This window comes from Corapipo altera, unplaced genomic scaffold (genome assembly GCF_003945725.1).
Source record: "Corapipo altera isolate COAL_440 unplaced genomic scaffold, ASM394572v1 2b, whole genome shotgun sequence".
NCBI classification, from domain to species: Eukaryota; Metazoa; Chordata; class Aves; order Passeriformes; family Pipridae; genus Corapipo; species Corapipo altera.
Genome location: NW_020884874.1, coordinates 146,563 through 165,234, shown reverse-complemented (window position 1 = coordinate 165,234; position 18,672 = coordinate 146,563). Strand labels below are relative to the sequence as shown.

The following is an 18,672-nucleotide window of genomic DNA, read 5'->3' as shown; positions in this document are numbered from 1 at the left end:
GACTCCCTACACACACCACACTCACACAGTCAGACAAAGTTTCTTTGCCGGCTCTGCTCCGGGTTTCTCATAGCACAGTCCCAGATGTCTGAATCCTGAAAGCAGTTTAATCGTGGTACAGTAAAACAGAAACAGCTTGTAGAGACCCCAACAAAGGAAACCCTGGGCTTTTATACACTTCCAGTCTATGCACAAGATAATTTAAGGTCTTCCTGCTTGTTCATTGGCTCCTGCTGTGTCTCCAAGTGTCTGTTCACCTGAATGGTGCCACTGGTCCCTGTGCCTTTTGTTGTGCAAGGGGTCGCTGGCAGTTTGTGGCCTCTTGCCTGGGCTCCTGCCACATAGGGCACAACCTGCAACTTGCACACTGAGCTACCTGCACTAAATGTATTCGTCAACAATCCTGGCCCTCACCTTGCTTCACCTGTGTATATATTTGTCTGACCCTGGCCTGAGATACTCCTTTTTCTGTCATGTCTTGTGGTGTTTTTTGAACCATCATGGGCTGTGGAAATAGGACCTGCAGAGTCACCAAAAAAGGAGTTATAAGTCTCCCTCTGTCATCAGTGAATCATATCACCATACTGTCTGAAAGCTCTTGAGAGTGTGTGAAAGCTCTTGAGAGTGTGTGTTCTTGTGGTACCCAAAGTCCCTGGGACTTCTCGTGCTGGGAAGCATTGCTGCTGCTGTAACAGTTTTGCCTTCACACACCCTCATGCCATACAGTCAAGAACACTCATGTCCACTCTCAGCAGTATTTTGAACTCTCCAGGCTTTATCCCAAGTCCATGGAAACATTTTCGATCTCTGCAATGAGCTTTACCCAAGGGACCAATTTAAATGATAGGTGCATATTCCTGTTACTCTGAAATGGTGCTTTTCTGCAGGGCTGCTTGCTTTTTTTTTTTTTTCTTATTTTCTTTAATGATGAAGTTTCCCTTTTATTGAAAAAGAAAAGAAAACAACCTCCAGTCTCATAACTGTGAGGCGAAACTTGTCTTTTCAGGACAGAGGTGTGAAGTATCTGTATGTATTTGTAGAGTCCTGAGTTGAATTTGTAGAGTGCAGTGAGGGTTGTGACTGAGGTGAAAACCTTTTTTATTTATTTTTTTTAAAATCCAAACACAAATTCTGAACAAAACTTTCTGAAGGAAACTGACTTAAGACTTGCTCAAAACAAGTGAAAAAATTTTGCTCTTTCATTTCTTGGGTTGAATGTGAAACTTGGTGAAACCATGGGTGTGCTCCAGCCCAAACCTGAAGTTTTAGACCTTCCCTAAACCAGGGAAGGTTTAGTTTGCATATTAGAAAAAGGTTCTTCATCCAGTGGGTTGGTTGGGCACTAGAACAGGCTCCCCAGGGAAGTGGTCACAGCACCAAGCCTGACAGAGTTCAGGAAGCATTTGGACAATACCCTCAGGCACATGGTGTGACTCTTGGGGATGGTCTTGTGCTGGGCCAGCAGCTGGACTTGATGATCCTTGTGGGTCCCCTCCAATTTGGCATATTCTTTGATTCTGTGTGTTTAACAAAATGAGCTCTGTTTTCAGGCTTTCTCACATCATAGTGATGGACTTGTCAAATTTATTTTCAGGAAAAGAGAGCAGGATTGAGAACAGGAATATACATGTGCATGAAGGCTGTGAATAGTCCCATTCCATTAGGTTTGTAATATTTCACAGGCAGAACAAGCCTGCTCACTGTAGCACGGGCAGTTGGTAGCTCTTGGGAAGCTTTCATGATGGACAAACATGTCCACACCAGTTTTTCCACCTTACTTTAAAACATCTGGTATATATCAGGGTCCTACACTCTATTTTTGACTCTCAGAGCTGTGAAATGAAAAAACAACTTGTATTCTTCTGTGACCAGCCTTCACAAAATCGTATGGTCTCTGTGCAATCAGACACATCAAAATATGCTTTGACATGCTCCTACAGTTTGAAAAATACTTACTATCAAGTTTAGTTGAACTGTGTAGTAAAATCCTGCAAAGAATAAGCATGAGTTGAGGGTAAAATGAGGTAAAATGCCCATGGTTGTATGGACTGCTCAGCACAAGGCAGAGGCCGGGTTCAAGCCACAGTTGCAACTTTTGCAGCGTTCACACAGAACACTGGTCAGTGTTCTTTTGCAGAGCTAATGCTAGTATTTCTCTTAACATAAGCAATCCTGTAGGAAGATGTATACCAGATGATTAAAAAAAAATCGGCAGTGTGAGTACATGCAAAGAATACCTGCTTTGTTACAGGAGCATGTGTTTCCTGCAGGAGCTACAGCCCCTTGTGAGAGGAGAAACAAGTATTTGGAGAACTGTATCCCTTTTAAATGTGTCTGAGTGCTTAGTGCTTTCCTGATGGCATGGGAAGGTGGATTTTTTCTGATAGGTTGCTTGGAGGCCTAAAGTTTGGAACAGAAGGTGGATAGTACAACTCAATAATGCCTTTTATGTGACATTCACAACCATGTTACCGAGAGTGAGTCTCCCTGCCCCATTTCCCAGCTGATTAAAAATTCAGTTTCTTATTTTTGGGTCCTCTGGAGGCAAAATTTTGAGAGGTCAGGGGTGGCTCTGTTGCACTTTTCTGTCCTCAATTCCCTAGACTTATGGTGAAGTGTTTTTTTATCTATAGTTAGTTCTACTGTAGTGGTTAAAGACAGAAAATGTTTAGCTTAACCCTGAGGCAGCTCAAACCTTTTGCTGAATTAATTAAAAAATAGTTCTGTGCCCTCTGCAGCAGCAGAGCGGTGTTTGGGAGGGGAATGAAGGGAGGAGCGCTGTGCACTGGGAGCAGGAGGGCTGATCATGCCAGGATCCTTGCCGTCTGCGGGAGATCCCAGCATGTAAGGGGAGCATGTACTGGCTCCCAGGTCTACCACACAGCTCCCAGAGCTTGAATTTGCCTGCAGTGGTCTGTCTGTAAGAGAGCCAGTCCAGCACCCCAGTGTTTTATTTTCTAAAATTGTTTCAACAACCCCCCTTTTCCATCCTGGGGGGGAAAAAAAGCCCTTTGGAAGAGGGGCTAGGTAACAAAGTTCTACACTTATCCTCCATGTACACTTTGTGCAAGTTAAAAGGCTCATTCTGCCTTTCATCTTGTGTACTGTTTTCTGCAGATATTTCCTAACTTCTCCCATGACGTTTTTGCCTGGTTCTTCAGAAGACTGTATGGACTGAAAGAGACTATTGTTTCCGCAGGAGTGCAGGCATGTGCACATTGGCTAATCTGGTTGGTACAGGATTTCAGGAGTGGGTGAGGAACAGGATTGGGATGTGTGCGCCCACGAATTCCTGTGGACGGCATGCTCTCCTATTCTGTAAATAATATCACGTTTCAGTTTCTAGGTTCACCATTCGTATTTCTCCAAAAGTTGAACTCCCATATCATGAGATGTAAACAAGGAAATGGCATACAGGAAGATTGCAAAAGCTTTGGTTAGCAGAGATAGAAGGTTGATTCAGTTTTCAGTCCTGCGGCTGGATAAGTGTCAGCTACTTAATTACATGGAGACTCAGAATGTTTATTTTTCACAAACATCATAGGTTTAAAATCGATACTTCATTATCTTTCTAGCTTTCTCCTTCCCTATGTTTGGGTTTTCAGTTTTGAAGTACAGGATAGGCAAACAAATACTTTTTAGCCTGTTTTTTGGGAGGAGGCAGACTTTGGGAATCAAGGTGCATTTGCCAGCTCTTGAGACACTGCCCTCTGAACCTTGCATTTGCAGCAAACTCTTTTTGCAAAACAGTTTGCATACAATGCATCAGGCGATATTGGTTGAGGTTTTTTTCCATTCGGATGGTATCACCAGGGAGCAAAGAAACCCCCAGTTGTTACTTTTGTTTACACTCAGCATCTTGTCAGATGAAGCCTTGCCACATATTTGTTTCCCCTTTTGGGAGCGTTACCTAAAAGATGATGGTGCTGGGATAACTCCAGCTTCCTGGTGGTGACCCAGATCTCTGCTGGCGATGAGATCTCCGTCTCCACTGGGCATGGAGCAAGAACAGCAGTTGTGTTTTCGATTGCTGATCTGCAGGCGTGTTCCCATACAGTATTTCCAGGATCATCAGCAACCTTGCAGCACCTTGGCTATTGCTGCTGATGTGCCCTTGTCTGGCAGAGAAAGGTGGGATTTTATTCCACGGTCTTGTTTCATGTAGGTCTTGTAAGAGGGTGTGAGGCAACTCCAGGGTGTTTTTACATACTACTTTTGTATGTGTGAGACAGCATAAAAATCCTCTGAGGTTTTTTAGCAGCAACAACGTTGTATAACTGACAATTTGCTGTATGTCCACTTTAATACAGTTTCCTTGCTTGGTCAGGAATAGTTGCTGCTTGTGAATGGCTCCTTGGAACTAGAGGGTGCAGGCTGGAAAGGCTGAGACTTGCTGGTAATTTAGGAATTTATGAGGGTTTATACTGTGGTTGTTGATGGGATTTGGCTGGCTGAGATGCTTTTTGACAGATGCACAGGAATTCCCAGGTGTTGATAAAAGCGTTTGATAATAGCCGATCGAAAAGGATAGGGAAGAGAGATTGGCAAGGGAAGTGAGGAGGACTCGGTGATTTGTCTGGGTTCTTTTCGTCCATGGGCTGTCATATTTAGCAAAGAGCTTATAGCCTCACCCACAGTCTTCTGTGTTTTTAGCACTGCTAGACCAAACTGCTGTGTTGGCTATCCTTGAGGGGTTTCTCCAATACTTCTGTTGGGTCAGTCAGCTTTCTTGCTTCCCAGCCACCTCACTGTTTGCCCAAGTGGTGTTTCTGAAACAGCATCTCCTTTTTAGCAGCTCATGGGCACAGTATAGGGTGCTGGAACCAGCATTTGAAGCCACCTTTTCCTGTCCAAGACTCCCTTTGTCTTAGAGCCCTTGCTGCTATAGCCAGGAATGTTTGAGGCATGCTTCTGCTGATAGTTTTCTGCTCTGCACTCCCGAGGATTGGATGTAGGACAGTTTGGAGGGTTCCTAGCAGTGGAACTCCCTGTTTACAGTCAGTGAATTCATTAGAGCCCTGAATTATTTACCTTAAACAATTCAAGTCCTGAATTATTTACCTTTAAGTACTGTCTTCCTGCATTCTGCATTTGGTTGACTGTAGACCTATGCTCTGTTATTTGCTGTTATATGCTATGAACATCTAAGGTAGCGTAATATCTAAAGCAGTTTCAGCTATTTGCTGTTAATTTTATTTTCATACACAAGCACATTGCAACATTATAGATGATCTTTAAGGTCCCTTCCAACCCAAACAATCCTATGATTCTATAACTCAGTTCGAAGTGTGACTCAGATGTAAAACGGATTTGTGCAAACCTGATTTTAAGTGTTGTAAATGCATGGACAGTTGTCAAGTCTTCCTCTTTCTGCAAGTCCCCTGCCTAGTGCCAAGGGTACAGCTGTAGTGGCAAGCCCTGGGCAAACTCCCTATTCAGCATCTTGGTTTTTTCCCTGCTGTCCCATGTTTGGCCCACATTTGGCCCACTATTCAAATTCTACTGAAGAAGTTTGTCATTTCCTCACGATCTTACTCTGTTTGCCAGTGTCAGGTTTGAGGGTTTGACGATTTGGGAAGCGCCACCACTTCTTTGCAGGAAGAGAGTTAAAACAAGAGCTTCTTACAGCCTTGCCACTGACATGTCTCCATGCTATGTAGTATTTCATGTGCTGAAAATACAGTCCCCTTCTGTTGTGACTGTTCATTATTTTTAGTTGAGAGAAGCCAGAGTTCAGGTTGGTTAGGAACTTGTTAATGGCCACTTGAGAGGTGCTGGGTTTAAATGACTGGCACAGTGCTGCATCAGAGCTCTGTGGCAGCTCTCCAAGGCACAACTCGTCTGCCTGGGCACTGCGAGAGTCGGAGGGAGTGTCAGGGCGGCTGCCATCCTTGCTGCCAACAGCTGTTAGAGCTGTCATGTGCTCTTACCCCGCAGTCCTGATGCATGGCTCAGGTACATCCCACATGCCAAGAGTGAAGGCAGCCACAGCGGGCAGCACTCACCTGCCACATTTTCCTCCATTTTGAAGGCTGAGTGCTTGAACTCATCAGTGTTCTCTCTTGCAGCTTACCTGTGGTACACCAGAGATTTTTGCAGAAAGCAAACCAATGGCAAACAGTGTCCACTGGTGTCATAGAGACTTGAACATGCTTCATTGGCAGTGCTGCAGCTGCACAGCCACCGTGCAGCCCTCTGTGCCTAACCAGGTTCTCACCCTCTCCCCATCCTCCCTCCAATTTTCTGTCCCCATTAAGTGTAATTTCTTTTTTTTGACATGTTTTTCCCTGCTGATGACTGGCCCAGCTCTTGGCTGCTCTATGTTGAGCATAGATGGCTCCAGGCTGTGGTAGGAAGGTCACCTGGAGCAGGAGAGAGAGCTGGTCCCCATCCCTGCTTGGGAGGTGGCCCTCCCCTGGTTGGCAGCAGATGCCAGAGGCAAAGGTCACCTCTCTTCTCAGCCCTGAACTAGACTGTGCTATTTACTTAGTGTGGCATCTGGCTAAACCCAGGTTTAAACTCTCTGTTCCGAGGGTGCCAAAATTTTGTCTTTTCCAGACACCTTTTTTGGGAATGGCTCAATCAGATCACTGTGACCAAAATCTTGCAACAAAACTTTTTGGCAGACATCCATGTTGCCAAATGCCTGAGCCCTGAAAGGGCTGAGCAGGAAAGCTATCACAGCTATATCCCCCACCCCATGCTATATGTCTGGGTTTAATTTTGTATGCCCTTGTGGAGGTAGGCAAGGGATCATGTACACATGGTTGAGTTGCATCTCCGTAAGTGAAGGGGTTTGTTTTGTTTGCGTTCAAAGAAAGTGATGAAATAATTACAGTAAAGGCATTTCCAGTACTAGAAATCCAGTTTCCTTTACTTATTATGTGTCTTCTGGCCATTTGGAGAGGTTGAGGAGGTGTAGGGTGGAGGGCTGAGGTTGTATCTTCAGTTGGGTTTCTACCATATGGGCTTTTTTCTTCCTTATTTAAATGTAGAAATGTCTTCTATGGAGTGTATGTTTTGGTGCATTGGTGGATCGGTAGGAGAATTTGACACTAAAACTTAAAGCTGCTAATATGTGAAGTAAGGAGTAAACACAGACACTAAAAGACCCTTTTGAGAATTTTAAGTGAATTTGCTACTTCAGTAATGTAGATGCAAAATTCAGGGAAACTTTATGATAAAGTAATCTACTGTCAAAGTAATTTTGCAAGTATTATTTTTACATCACTTCCGTGGTTATCAGAGGCATGTCTTTACTGTTGAAACTGAAATAAACTTAAGTAGCTTTCTCTCCCCCCATATTTCTGCTTTTGGTGGCACTGAGTGTCTTTTTGGCATTGGTCCCAGTGCTGCCGGGCAGGATGCCCTGGGAAGAGGGCAGAGGGTATGGGCACAGGAGAGCTGCATTCTCCCATGAAGCTCTACAAGTGATGGGCTGTGGTACCTCATCTATCTCTCCAAACTGATATCTGTTGCTTCTGTTTGGTCAGTGAATGATTTTGTGGAAAGGACTTTTTCTTTTTTAATGTCTTTATAAGATGAAGCAGAAAACAAAGAACCTAAATATCTGCTGGGAGTGCGTGCAATTAATCAATTTTCTCTTTTGTGTTGTTTTTCACACAGAGCGATGAGGCAAGAGAGAAGTTTTTAAAAATAGAAAAATGTGATTGCATAAACGTCGTTGTTGACAGGAGGACTCAGTGGATTCAGGTAATAATGTGACACTGCTTTTTATTGTGCTTTGAACACTGGCTGACTTTCAAGGCTGCCAGTGGCCCTTTGTCAGGGGCTGAGGAGTAGAGGAAGGTGACAAGGTATAACAAGACCCAGTAGCTGGCTGTTAATTCATTCAGACCAGATGAAAGGGTGTGAGTGTTCACACAGCATTGGTGGTTGCTGAATAGAAGAATGTTGCTGGGGCTGTAGTAGCTTCCTTCTTTATGTCAGGCTGTTGAATCTGAGGCTGTTTTGTTTTGTTTGTTTTAAATGAGTTTGTTTTTAACCCTAGGAGATTCTCTCATTCAGCCTCTTACAGCTGCGTTGATGTAGGCAGGGAAGCTCCATGCCTGTTTCATGGAAGAAGGTCAAATGATTAGCTGTCCCTTCAGACTGTAGAACTCTGAATCTATGAATATTTCCCTTGAATTCCCCCTTTTAAAGGATTTCTGGATCAGAGTAGATCATTATCTGCTAAAGGACCCAGACCTAGACCTTTATTGCTTTAGGGGACTACTGCTAGTTGTTTTCTGTGTGTGAATGAAGACAATTTCTCTTGCATGATTATAGGAAACATAATGTGTGATGTTTAGGCATGCTACTAATATGTTTGCAACATACTATCTTAAAATGATGGACTTCAACATATTTGCATCCTGTTTTGTAGGAAGTGTAAGTTGCTAGCTAAAATGCATCTCATGTTTTTAATCAGTTTAATTATTTCCCTCACTGAAGGGAACTGAAAGATGAAGGCTGGGGGCGTTTACAGTGCTAATTCCACTCCACATTTGTAATTGGGGCCAGATCCTACCCTCAGACTTCTTAAGCAATCCTGGTGAAGTCACCAGGCTTTTCACAAGCATATGGTTTTCCCCATACGTATTTGATTCCAGAATAAGGGCCTACAGTGTGCTTTTTTATGCACTGATTTCTTGTGCTGAGGAAGTTTGAAAAACGTGCATCTTTTCCAACATAGCCTCTTGGTTTCCAGTAACGATTGAAGAGGTTCTGCAGTATTTTATTACGAAGCAGATCAGCAAAGTTTCTTACCTTAGACTGAGCTGTTTCTAAACTGGCGAGTCCATTTTCTTTGTTAGGTGCAAGGTGGGGAAAAAAGCAGTTGTGGCTTTGCATTGCTATAGTAATGACCAAGAAAGACATTTAAAAAGCATGTGAATGGGTGTGGATTTGATATTTCCTAAAACCAGCTTCTTTTTAGTATTAAACTGCATACTCTGAGAAGATAGTTGCTGTATCAACATTGATATAATGACACGTTATTAAAAAATCAATATCCAGTCATAGAAACAAGTCCTTGTGTAAGCAGTTGGGTGCTTACAGCTGTGATTTTTATGTATTTGTAAATGTAATGGGCTTTTTTTTTTCCTGTAGCACTGGTAACTTGGATAAACACTGTATGTGTGACTCATTGCAGAGTATAAACTTACTTTAAAGGAGCAAGTGCTGGATTTGCTGAATATCCTGTTGCTTACATCCCTGAATACTTACTTGCAATAGGTCATGATTGATCTTCAATTGGCCATCCTGAGGGGGAAATTACTGCTGATGTCCCACAGGTACTTCAGAAATAAACAGAACAATGGAAGTGCTTTAAGAACATAAATAGTAGTTAGAATTCATAAAATCCTAAAGTAAGCATATGATACAAGGCCTTCTAAAATACAACGCTTGAAAGCCTTTTTTATACTTTCAGAAAGAGCTTGTTTAGTTATCACAGAAAAAGTAAACATTTTCATTCCTTTTTCTTTAGCCCTTTCCCATTCCATTCATCTTTTTCTCCTTTTTTGTCTTCTTTTTTTCCCCCCAGAGTCTTCTTAATTTGGTGGGACTGGGGACCAACACCCGATGTGCATAGAAAACCCTACTTGGGAGCAGTAGATAACACTGCTAATTGTCCTCCTGTTGTTAGGTACATTCTTGAGGTCCTTCTGCAGTGTCAGCATGGAGTTGATGTAATCCAAACTGAACAGTGCCTGTGTGCATGTGTGCATGAGTGCGATGCGGTGGGCACTGCAGTGGCTCCTGGACCAGTCAAGAACACACTTGTTTTTTGATGTGACACCCCAAGCATCAGTGATGTGGGATGCAGTTCCTCTGTGTGTGTGTGTGTGTGTGTGTGTATGTACGTGCAGGGGTGTAAGCTCACGGAGGGCAGCATAGCACAGCATCCCCGCTCATCTGCTGCACCTTTGGCAGGGCAGCTGCAGTCCCCACCACCTTGAGCATCGATGGGACAGGGAGGTGAAGTCGCTGCTGGAAGGGGGCAAAGGAGGAAAATGGGGAGCGGAGGAGTGGGGGGCTGGGCAGGGAGCAGGGGCCAGGGAGGAAGACACAGCTCCAGAGGGAAATACTGTGTGCTTTGCAGTTGCTTGTGTGGATAGAAACCAGATGGTGCGCTGGAACACCCGCTCGCTTGGGCGGCGGCAGAGCCAAACATATGGTTAATGGTTAGGAGAAAGAGCTTTTGGAGCCAGGGCTTTGCTGACTGCCTCGCATTACAGATTGTTGCAGTGTGTCATTACATTGCCAAACTAAGTGCTTAATACCCGCTGCGGGCGCTGGGCAGGCATTTGCAGGAAGGATGCTGAGGCTCCCCGGTCAGGGCGGGAGGTTGACATCATGTACAGCCCACTGCCACGCCCCCCACGCCCACTTTCCCCACTGGGAACCCTGTAAATCTCCCCATTTACAAGCCTAAATCCTACGGTCGGCAGTTTTCTTGTTCTGGGTGTCTTTAATCCATTTATTTCCAACAGCATATGGTTGGTTTTGCCTTTTTTTGTTCCTTTTTTTCTTGATCCTCAAGCATCTGAATTCACTGAGGCTGCAGCACTGCATTTACATGTCCGGCATCCGAAGTTCCTGCTCTGGGATCTTTGGGCGACACCAGACCCATGTTATCTAAGGAACTGCTGAGCTCATTCATCTCCTTTTCACGGCCCGCTTCCTTTTATTTTTAGCCAAATCCGTCAGGCCTGACAGGCGGGTAATTTGAGCCAGAGAAAGGGCAAAGCTCCAGGTCCTTTCCACAAAGCAATTCTTCTCCTCCCTCCTGGGAAGGCTCCAAACTTGGCCTGCTCCAGGCAGATGGATTTGTTGAGTCATGTGAGATCATTTACACAAAAACACAGCGAGGCAGTGAAAAGGAAAAAAAAAAAGGGGAAAGAAAAAAAGAGAAAAAGGTGGGGGGGAAGGGGTGGGAGAGCGTGCGCTGCCGGGGCTGCTGCGAGCGTAGGAAATGTGCTGTGAGGCAGCTAGACAGAGGAATGCAGCAGATTCATTCTTGTATAAGGTAATGTCTCGTTTACAGTATAGGGTGGAGCCAGCACAGAGGAGAAATCACTCGAAAACAGATTACTCATTTAAAACAAAAATTTTCCTTAAAATAAATAATAATAATAAAAATTAAAAAAACAACAACCCAACCAACAAGCCAGCGGCGCACGCGGGCGTGCAACAAAGGCGGCGTTGTTGACAGCACCGGATTACAGTAGCGGTAAACTCCGGGCTGGGAGGTTGCTGGAAAATGAGTTTGCTCCGTGATGCAACTGGAGTTTGCTTTGTCTGGCCGCCAGTGCAAGCGGGGCGGCCGAGACTGGGAGCTCAGTGGCAGCAGGGCACGCTTCGCTCCATCCAGTGATGGTTTCAGATGATGGGGAGGGATGGAGGGAGCGATGAAGGATCCTGAGGGGGCAGGCTGGGCTGGGGCATCATTAAGAGTGATAACGAGGGTGGATGTGCATGGAGGGGGGGTGGGAGAGAACCTCTTCTTGTTTTGGTTTTGAGTTGGCTATGGCATCAGCTTCATTGCATCAGGGAGTAAATTACATTTATTCAGTTGAATGTGAATTTTGTTTTCGTTTGCAACCTGAGCTAACCCCAGCATGTTGGGTTTGGGTTTTTTAAGTGGGTGGTAAGAGAGAACATGAAACTTGGAGCTTTTCAGATCTTGTTACATCCCAGAGAATTAGGTTGGGTTAATTTATGCAGTGTTCTAACAAGATGTGTTCAAATCTTTAAATAGACTGCAGTTAAGTATTGTTAATATAACTTCCAGTTACTCCAGTTTTCTTAGAATCTGAATATTGCTGTTTTATCCCAGTGACAATTTAAAATCAAGAGTAGAACCAGAAATTGGAACTGGAAATGGTGGGAAACATGCAATAAAACAAATGCAATGCAAAGCATTTCCTAAAATTCTCAGCTACAGTTACAGAACTTGCAGGAGCATGTAAACATGGGTTTGTATTTTAGCATGACCCTTTCCCCTGCTGAGTAGCATCTTCTGCAGACTCCACAGCAGTGTCTGTTGAGGTGATTTCCTCTGGGAAGGAGAGGGTTTGTCTGGAGCCTGCCTCCCTCTAACTTGACCTCGTCTTTCCCTTTACTCGTCCTGCTTCTTTTTACATTTCTGTCTGAAAGACGGCTTTCCCAGCCCGCTTGCCCTGCCAGGCTGTGCCACTGACCACAGCATGTTCAGTGTGGGGAGAGCCTTAACTTCTTCTTCTTACAAGTTTTCTCACTTGGTGGAAACCTTTTGTCTTCCCTGTCTCTTGATCAGGCTGCCACCTTATTTATGTTGAAGGAGCACTTGGCAACACCCCAAGTGCCGGCTGGGGTCCTGCACTGCAAAAACCCACAATGGGGTCCCTGCCCCTCAGCTGATGTCTGAATCAGCAGAAGGGTAAAAGTATAAAATGAGAAATACGGCCAGGTTTGGGACCTAGATGTTGCAATAAGCTGTGGCCGTAGCACAGCAGCTTTTAATGGGGAATGACTGTATATTGCTCTGAGATCCTCAAAAAGGTCCTGGAGAAGAACAGCATTGTTATTTATTCTGTTTGCATAGTTATTGTAACTTTCTTTCCCCTCTTCCCCAAAATACCTAATTATCCTACATTTTCTGTTGCTGTGAGCAACATTTCCTGTTATTACTCAGAGCTGCAATTCCAGTTAAATTCTCACTTTGTAAAACTAATCTCCCAGCAGTGGGTGTGGGATTTTCAAAAGACATTTTTGAAAAGCCAGTTTTTAAGATTTTTGTCTGAGTGGACAATTCTGCAAAACTCCTTTTTCAACTATTCACATTTGTTATTGCTTGAAAGCTCAATAGTTTCATCTCTATTTATGGCACTTAAAAGACTTGCAGGTTTTTAGTTCCCCTGCAGAGTGCCCCGCTCCTCAACGTCTCCTTTTTCTGTTTCAAAGATGCCACGTGTGTTGCTCTTTGCATCTTTACGTCAGACAACCAGCCCAACTAGGCAGGTTTCGGGAACTGTTCATGACCTGTCTATCGGGAAAATCAACCTTACTCTTCCTTCCCCCTCCTTCACAGCCGCTCAGCTTCCTCTCCTTCTTCTAAAAGTGTGTTGTCTATCAGATGCTATCAGCCCTCTAATTCTTTTATCTCACTTCTCCTATCATTTCCATTCTTCTGTCTGTCTCACGATTAGACTAGAAATTTCTCTACTGCTGGCCTCTTCCCTCCTCTCGTACTGAGGAGAGGAGGTGCTGCCTCCTTTGGGATCTGAGGAGGGATAAATATGGAGTTCATACATGTTGTATCATGTCCCATGCTTGACATCAGTTTGCACGGGTAGAGGATGTCATCCATGGCAATTTTTCTTTCATTGCTACCTTAAGCAACTAACTCCCTCCATCTAGGTTGGAGGATGAGCAGGAGGCTCCCACCAAAGCTTGGTGAGGGAGCCACTGAGAATTTCCTGCTAAGGTTGCTCAACCTACTTATGTTGTGCCAAGGAGAGATGCTCTGAAAGAGAGGTAACCCTTTACGTTTGACCCCTCAGAAAACTTAGGCAAATTTTACAGTAGTATGCGGTGGTATCTAAAATGAATGGGCCAAGCCTTTATTTATGGGACATAGGAAATAACCTCAAAATAAATAAATCTCCAGCCTGACACCTTCCCCCTAACAGAAAATCACAGAACTTCTAGTGTAGTGGTGGCAATTTCCTCTTCTTCATGTATTCACCTAGACAGCATCACAGGGGAGAGGCGGCATTTATTCTAAAAGGATTAATCTAAATTTCTCTGGAGCTTTAAATCTGTGTAAATTTCTCATCCAGCAATGAATTGGTGCAGCAGTGAAGCACAGGACTGTTTGTAATGTATTCGAAACCTAGCTATGTTCTGGATACAGCCAAATCCCATTAACTGTGATTTCCCTGCTTCCATTTTCCTCCTGTTGAGCCTTCTGGATAGCATCTTCTCTTAACAGCTTGTCTGTAGAATCTGCTCTGAAGACCTCCCAGCCACTCCACTCCTCTCAAAGCAAGGGAAACTCTGGGAGCAGCTTATTACATGCTCATCACCCAACTTTTATTTCTGCTAGAGGGTCTCCACTGGCCATAGGCGAAACAAGCTTACATCTCTTTCCCTTCCCTTCCCTTCAGTTAAGCACAGCAGAGGTTAAAGTTCTTTTGGAGATTAAACTTTGCCTGTTGGTTTAGTGATACATCAATCCAGATATCTGTGTATAAAATTGGCCTCTTGAATTCCCTTGGAGCATCCTTAGGGAACCTTAAAAGTTGTCTGAGAGTTTCTAGCAAGGATGTCCAAGCATCCTCTGACACAGCCTTTGTAGTATCAAGTTTTTCAAGTTTGTGTTAAAAAATAGTTGTTTTAAGGCTCTGTTCACTCCCTTAGCTTTTCACTGAGAGTTCCTATAGTGTTACTAACTGCTAATGTGATCCTTTAGTTTTTTGCCTTGATTTCATAATAAAATAAATTTATGTCGGCAAAAGCCTCTTCTGATCACGTGCTGTAGAAATATCTTTTTTTAAACCTGTTTGCAGCCTTTGTATGATTAATGGAAATATGCTGTTGCTTCTTGATAAATTCATTCATGTTTAATATCTATTTGTGGGCCATATTTAGCTTTTAAGTGGATGTGTCACAGCTCTTGAGGCATTTTGGTGGCTAAATAGCTGAAATTAGACACTCTGGTTACTCATGCCAGTTGTTTTCCTGTGTTCATACTGAACTGTGTGTGTTACACAAATATTTTTAGTTATAGCCTTGTCAGATTTGTTTAAGGAAAAGAGAGGTCCTCATTTTTCAGAGAAGTTTATGTGTGAGTTGAATTATATTAATGGTTTTTTCAAATTTTAAGTGGTAAGATGAAAGAACCACCATTACTTGCAAAAGTAAGACTTGATTTTGCAGGAGTGGAGTGATTTATCTTTTGTATCCACTTCTCTAACTGCAGCCTGTAAAGACCCTAAAGAGCCCACTAGTCAACAATTTCCTTACTCCAACCAGTGAAAAATCAGATTTAAAATGCATTTAACTGATGCTCCATTCCACATTTAATACCTCTTGATTACTGTGGTCACAGCATAAATAAATACATTTGGTAGCTTACTGGATCGTGCATATGTTGGATGTGTTTCTCCTTCATCAGAATACTCCTTTTATCAAAGATAGCTGCTGTCATAGAGCCCCAAGCTGTTGATTAGGTAAAAGGGAATGCCATATACGGGAAAATAAACCAACACCCACAAGCTAGCTTCTTACTCAAAAATAATGAGATTTCTTTTAGAAAATTCAACTTGTTGTTTTCTATTTGAATACTTTCTTAAAATTAATAATCATGACTAGGCTTCACGAACGAAGATTTGGGAAGGGCTCTACCCACATTTGCTACAGGCGCGCTGGTGGCTAAAGAGGCCAATGCAAGATAGACAAGATCGGTTGCAAAAGGCACAGCAGAAAGACTCCTTGGATGGTATCAGCAGGATACAATTCTTTCTGTGTTGTCTTTTCTCTTCGATGGTGATCCTGCGTGTGTTCTCAAAGGAAGCAGCAGCATTATGGATTGTGTGTCTCCAGACCTCTCAATTGGAGGCCAGGGTAGACCAGTGATGAAGATCAATGTGGCCAAGGCTGAGATGTTGTTTCAGGGAGTCCTCGTATCTCCTCTTCGGGGCTCCTCTTTTGCAGCAAGTTCACCATAAAGCATGATCTTAGGGAGGCGGTGGTCCTTCATCCTGGAGATGTGTCCTGCCCAACGCAGCTGTGATTTCAACAACATGACCTCAGTACTTGTGACTGCTGCTTGTTCTAGAACAGATGCGTTAGTTACATAATCTGACCAGTGGATGTTTAGGATTGTACTGAGACAGCGTTGATGGAAACGTTCTAGGAGTCGCAGGTGGTGGCGGTAAATGACCCATGATTCGGCTTTCGGTTCTGGGTTTACCTGACCAAAAGAGTGTGTAACCGGCACCATGTTCCCTAAGGCTGCCTTCCTCGTGGAGATGAACTTCACTGAGAGCAGCAGTGTCGATGTTGAGACGTGATAGTTTGTGGGCAGTTAGGGCAGAGCGATGCTCAGGACGTCCACCAAAAACATTAATAATAAAATACTGAAAAATAAACTTGTCATATGTTCTAGGAGGATGGCATACATAATTAATATGGGATATCTATCTAATTGTTTTCGGGTTGGATGCTTATTGGCTTCACGTAGTACCGTGAATGGGTTTGAAGCCACTTGTGGTGGGCTTGGACTAGTCTGGACCAGCTCAGACTTGTTGCTGCCCTTCTCGATGCTGTTCACTGTGGTTAACGGTGTCTGGATGTATGGCAGAACCCAGATGGTTATGGTTAAAGAATTCTCCTCCTTGGATGCACTGCTTGGGCACAAGTGTCAGTGAAACCCCTTCTGCAGCCATTGATGTTGTAGGCAGGGGGACCACATGGGGAGGACATCTGGGTAGCACTGTGATGCTGAGGGTACGCGTGGCACAGCCAGACCTGCTCAGCTGTGTGTTTTGAGAGCAAGAGGTTAAAAGGACAAGGGTAAACCACGGTCTAAAACAGACTCTTGCATCTGGCAGGTCTGTTCTTGAGTGACACTCATTTGGTTACACCGCTCAAGTGCAGCAAGAGTTTCACCCCTGCCCACAGGCTGACAGTCACACGCTCAATGCAAAGTTATTTTTCTACTGGGCTTTGCCCCTTGTGAGTGTTGTCATTGGAAGTAACAGCAAATTGAGGGACAGAGGTTTATGGGGCATCATGGCCTGTTCAGTGTTTAAAATAAATCTTCTGTGATTAATTCTCCATGAGGCAAAGGGGGAGAGAAGTTCATGCCCTAAACTCTGGAGAATTTTTAGTATTTAATGCTAATTTTAACCCTGAAGCATCAGTGAGTTAAGTAGAGCTCAAAGGGCTGCATTTAGCCTTCATCAGGAAACACTGGATAGCATTGCTGGAGGAGTGGTGACAGCAGGGAGTCCCTATGTGCATGCAGCGGCACTTCTAGAAGAACTAAAGGTTGGTTTTTCCAAGCAGAAATGGAGACACACATGAGTTGGTGACACACATTATGCCACCACATACAGTAGGTGGCAGGAGAGACAAAGTGACAGCTTGTCTGGGGTGGCTGCTGGTCCATGTGCCACAGTAACAAATGAAGGCCTACACCCAATACCTTGGAAGAAAAGTGACATCGAATACAATGCCAAGTGCTTTTGTGAGGTCTGTCATCTGGTATGATCAACACAACAACATAACAAGATGAGAATGTTAGCCACATGTATTGCAATGCCCCCATGTTAAATGCTACACTGTGCACTGTGTCATGTGTTCCTATGATGTCTTCTGGCAGGTTTCAGGGTCTAGAGGTGTTGTGGCAGCGTAAGCCATTCCCAATTACTGTTACTCATCCTCTTTCTCTCCCCACATTGTCCTTAGCCAGCACTTCCCCCATTCCCTCTTGCACCAGACTTGATGCTTATGAACCTGACCATAAGCTGCTCAATGGGGTGAAGTCAGTCAACAACTAACTAAACCAAAGATATGGTTGGATTTTGTGCAACTCAGGGAAGCATCTCACCTCGTGGTCATGAAACTAGTGTTGAGGTAAAGAAGCAAGCAATAGGAAAAAGGGACTGACAAATTCAGGCAATAGAGCCTCACCCTTGATCTCTACCACCCCTGTCAAACAGGATGGAAGGGGTACTTCTTTAATGGATAGTGAAGTAAACACTGGAGACATCTCTAAGCCAACAACTGATATTTTTGGTCTTCTGATTTGCAGTCACATAAAGTAACCTTAAAAGCTTGAAAAATGTATCCTTTTAAAGCATACAAGAGTCTTTTCTAATGGAGAGGGAAACTGAAGAAGTGAAATTAGTGATGTTTTCCATTTGTCTGTTAGACATATGTCTCCTTTTTAGAGGTGAAAGGGATGTTCCTCATCCCACTTCATTTATGGTGAACAGATTATTTCCTTTCTTACTTATGGGAGATTTGGTCTCCCATGGCACACAACGACAAAATCTGTTCTCATGCATGTGTAACTTGATCAAAGTCAATGAGATTATGTTTGTAAAACAGAGAAGGTGATCTGGCTCAGGGTTTGTAACTGGAGAGAGGAAGTACTTTTGTTCATTGGTTTAGAGGGAATTAGTGTATGGCTAAAATATGCTCACCTGTTTGCTGTGCTTTTTTTCCAAGGATTGTTCCCTGAAGGACTTTTGGTCATGATGGAAACATCTTCTTTGTGCAGACCTGCCTTAGAGCCAAAAAGAGCAGACAGCATTTGATTCATACTTGTCACAAGAATGTATGGTACACATACCAGCTTCCAGTGATGACTTTAGTCCGTCCTCCTTTTATCTGTACTTAGACGTAAACTTTGAATTCTGGCGTATCAAAACATGCAGTTGTATGATGGCCTGAATTTTGCATCTTCATATGAGATGAAATCCCGTTGAGCAACTCTGTGACTTGTATTCTGTTTCTGTGCCCACTGGTTTCGTGAGATTGTTGTCAGCATTTTTTCAATATGTTAATGTTGTTTTCTTTGTTGAAGGTGACTGAGAATTAAACTGGTGTTGAAGTTGTATAACTGCCAGTGTAATGTAGTAGCAAGGACAAGACATCTGTTTAGGTGCTGGCTTG

The 18,672-nt window shown here is 43.7% G+C and overlaps 1 protein-coding gene across 6 annotated transcripts in view; it reads left to right on the top strand.

The window, feature by feature from the left end:
* Nucleotides 1–18,672, top strand: part of BACH2 (BTB domain and CNC homolog 2) — a 188,820-nt gene that overhangs the window by 36,171 nt on the left and 133,977 nt on the right. For 5 of the 6 annotated variants that reach the window (XM_027633575.1, XM_027633589.1, XM_027633564.1 and 2 more), the window contains exon 2: nucleotides 7,627–7,713. The exons of the other annotated variant lie outside the window; for it this stretch is intronic. The gene's annotated coding sequence lies outside the window, so the exon portion shown is untranslated. The remainder of the gene's footprint in view (nucleotides 1–7,626; nucleotides 7,714–18,672) is intronic. 6 annotated transcript variants of the gene reach the window in all.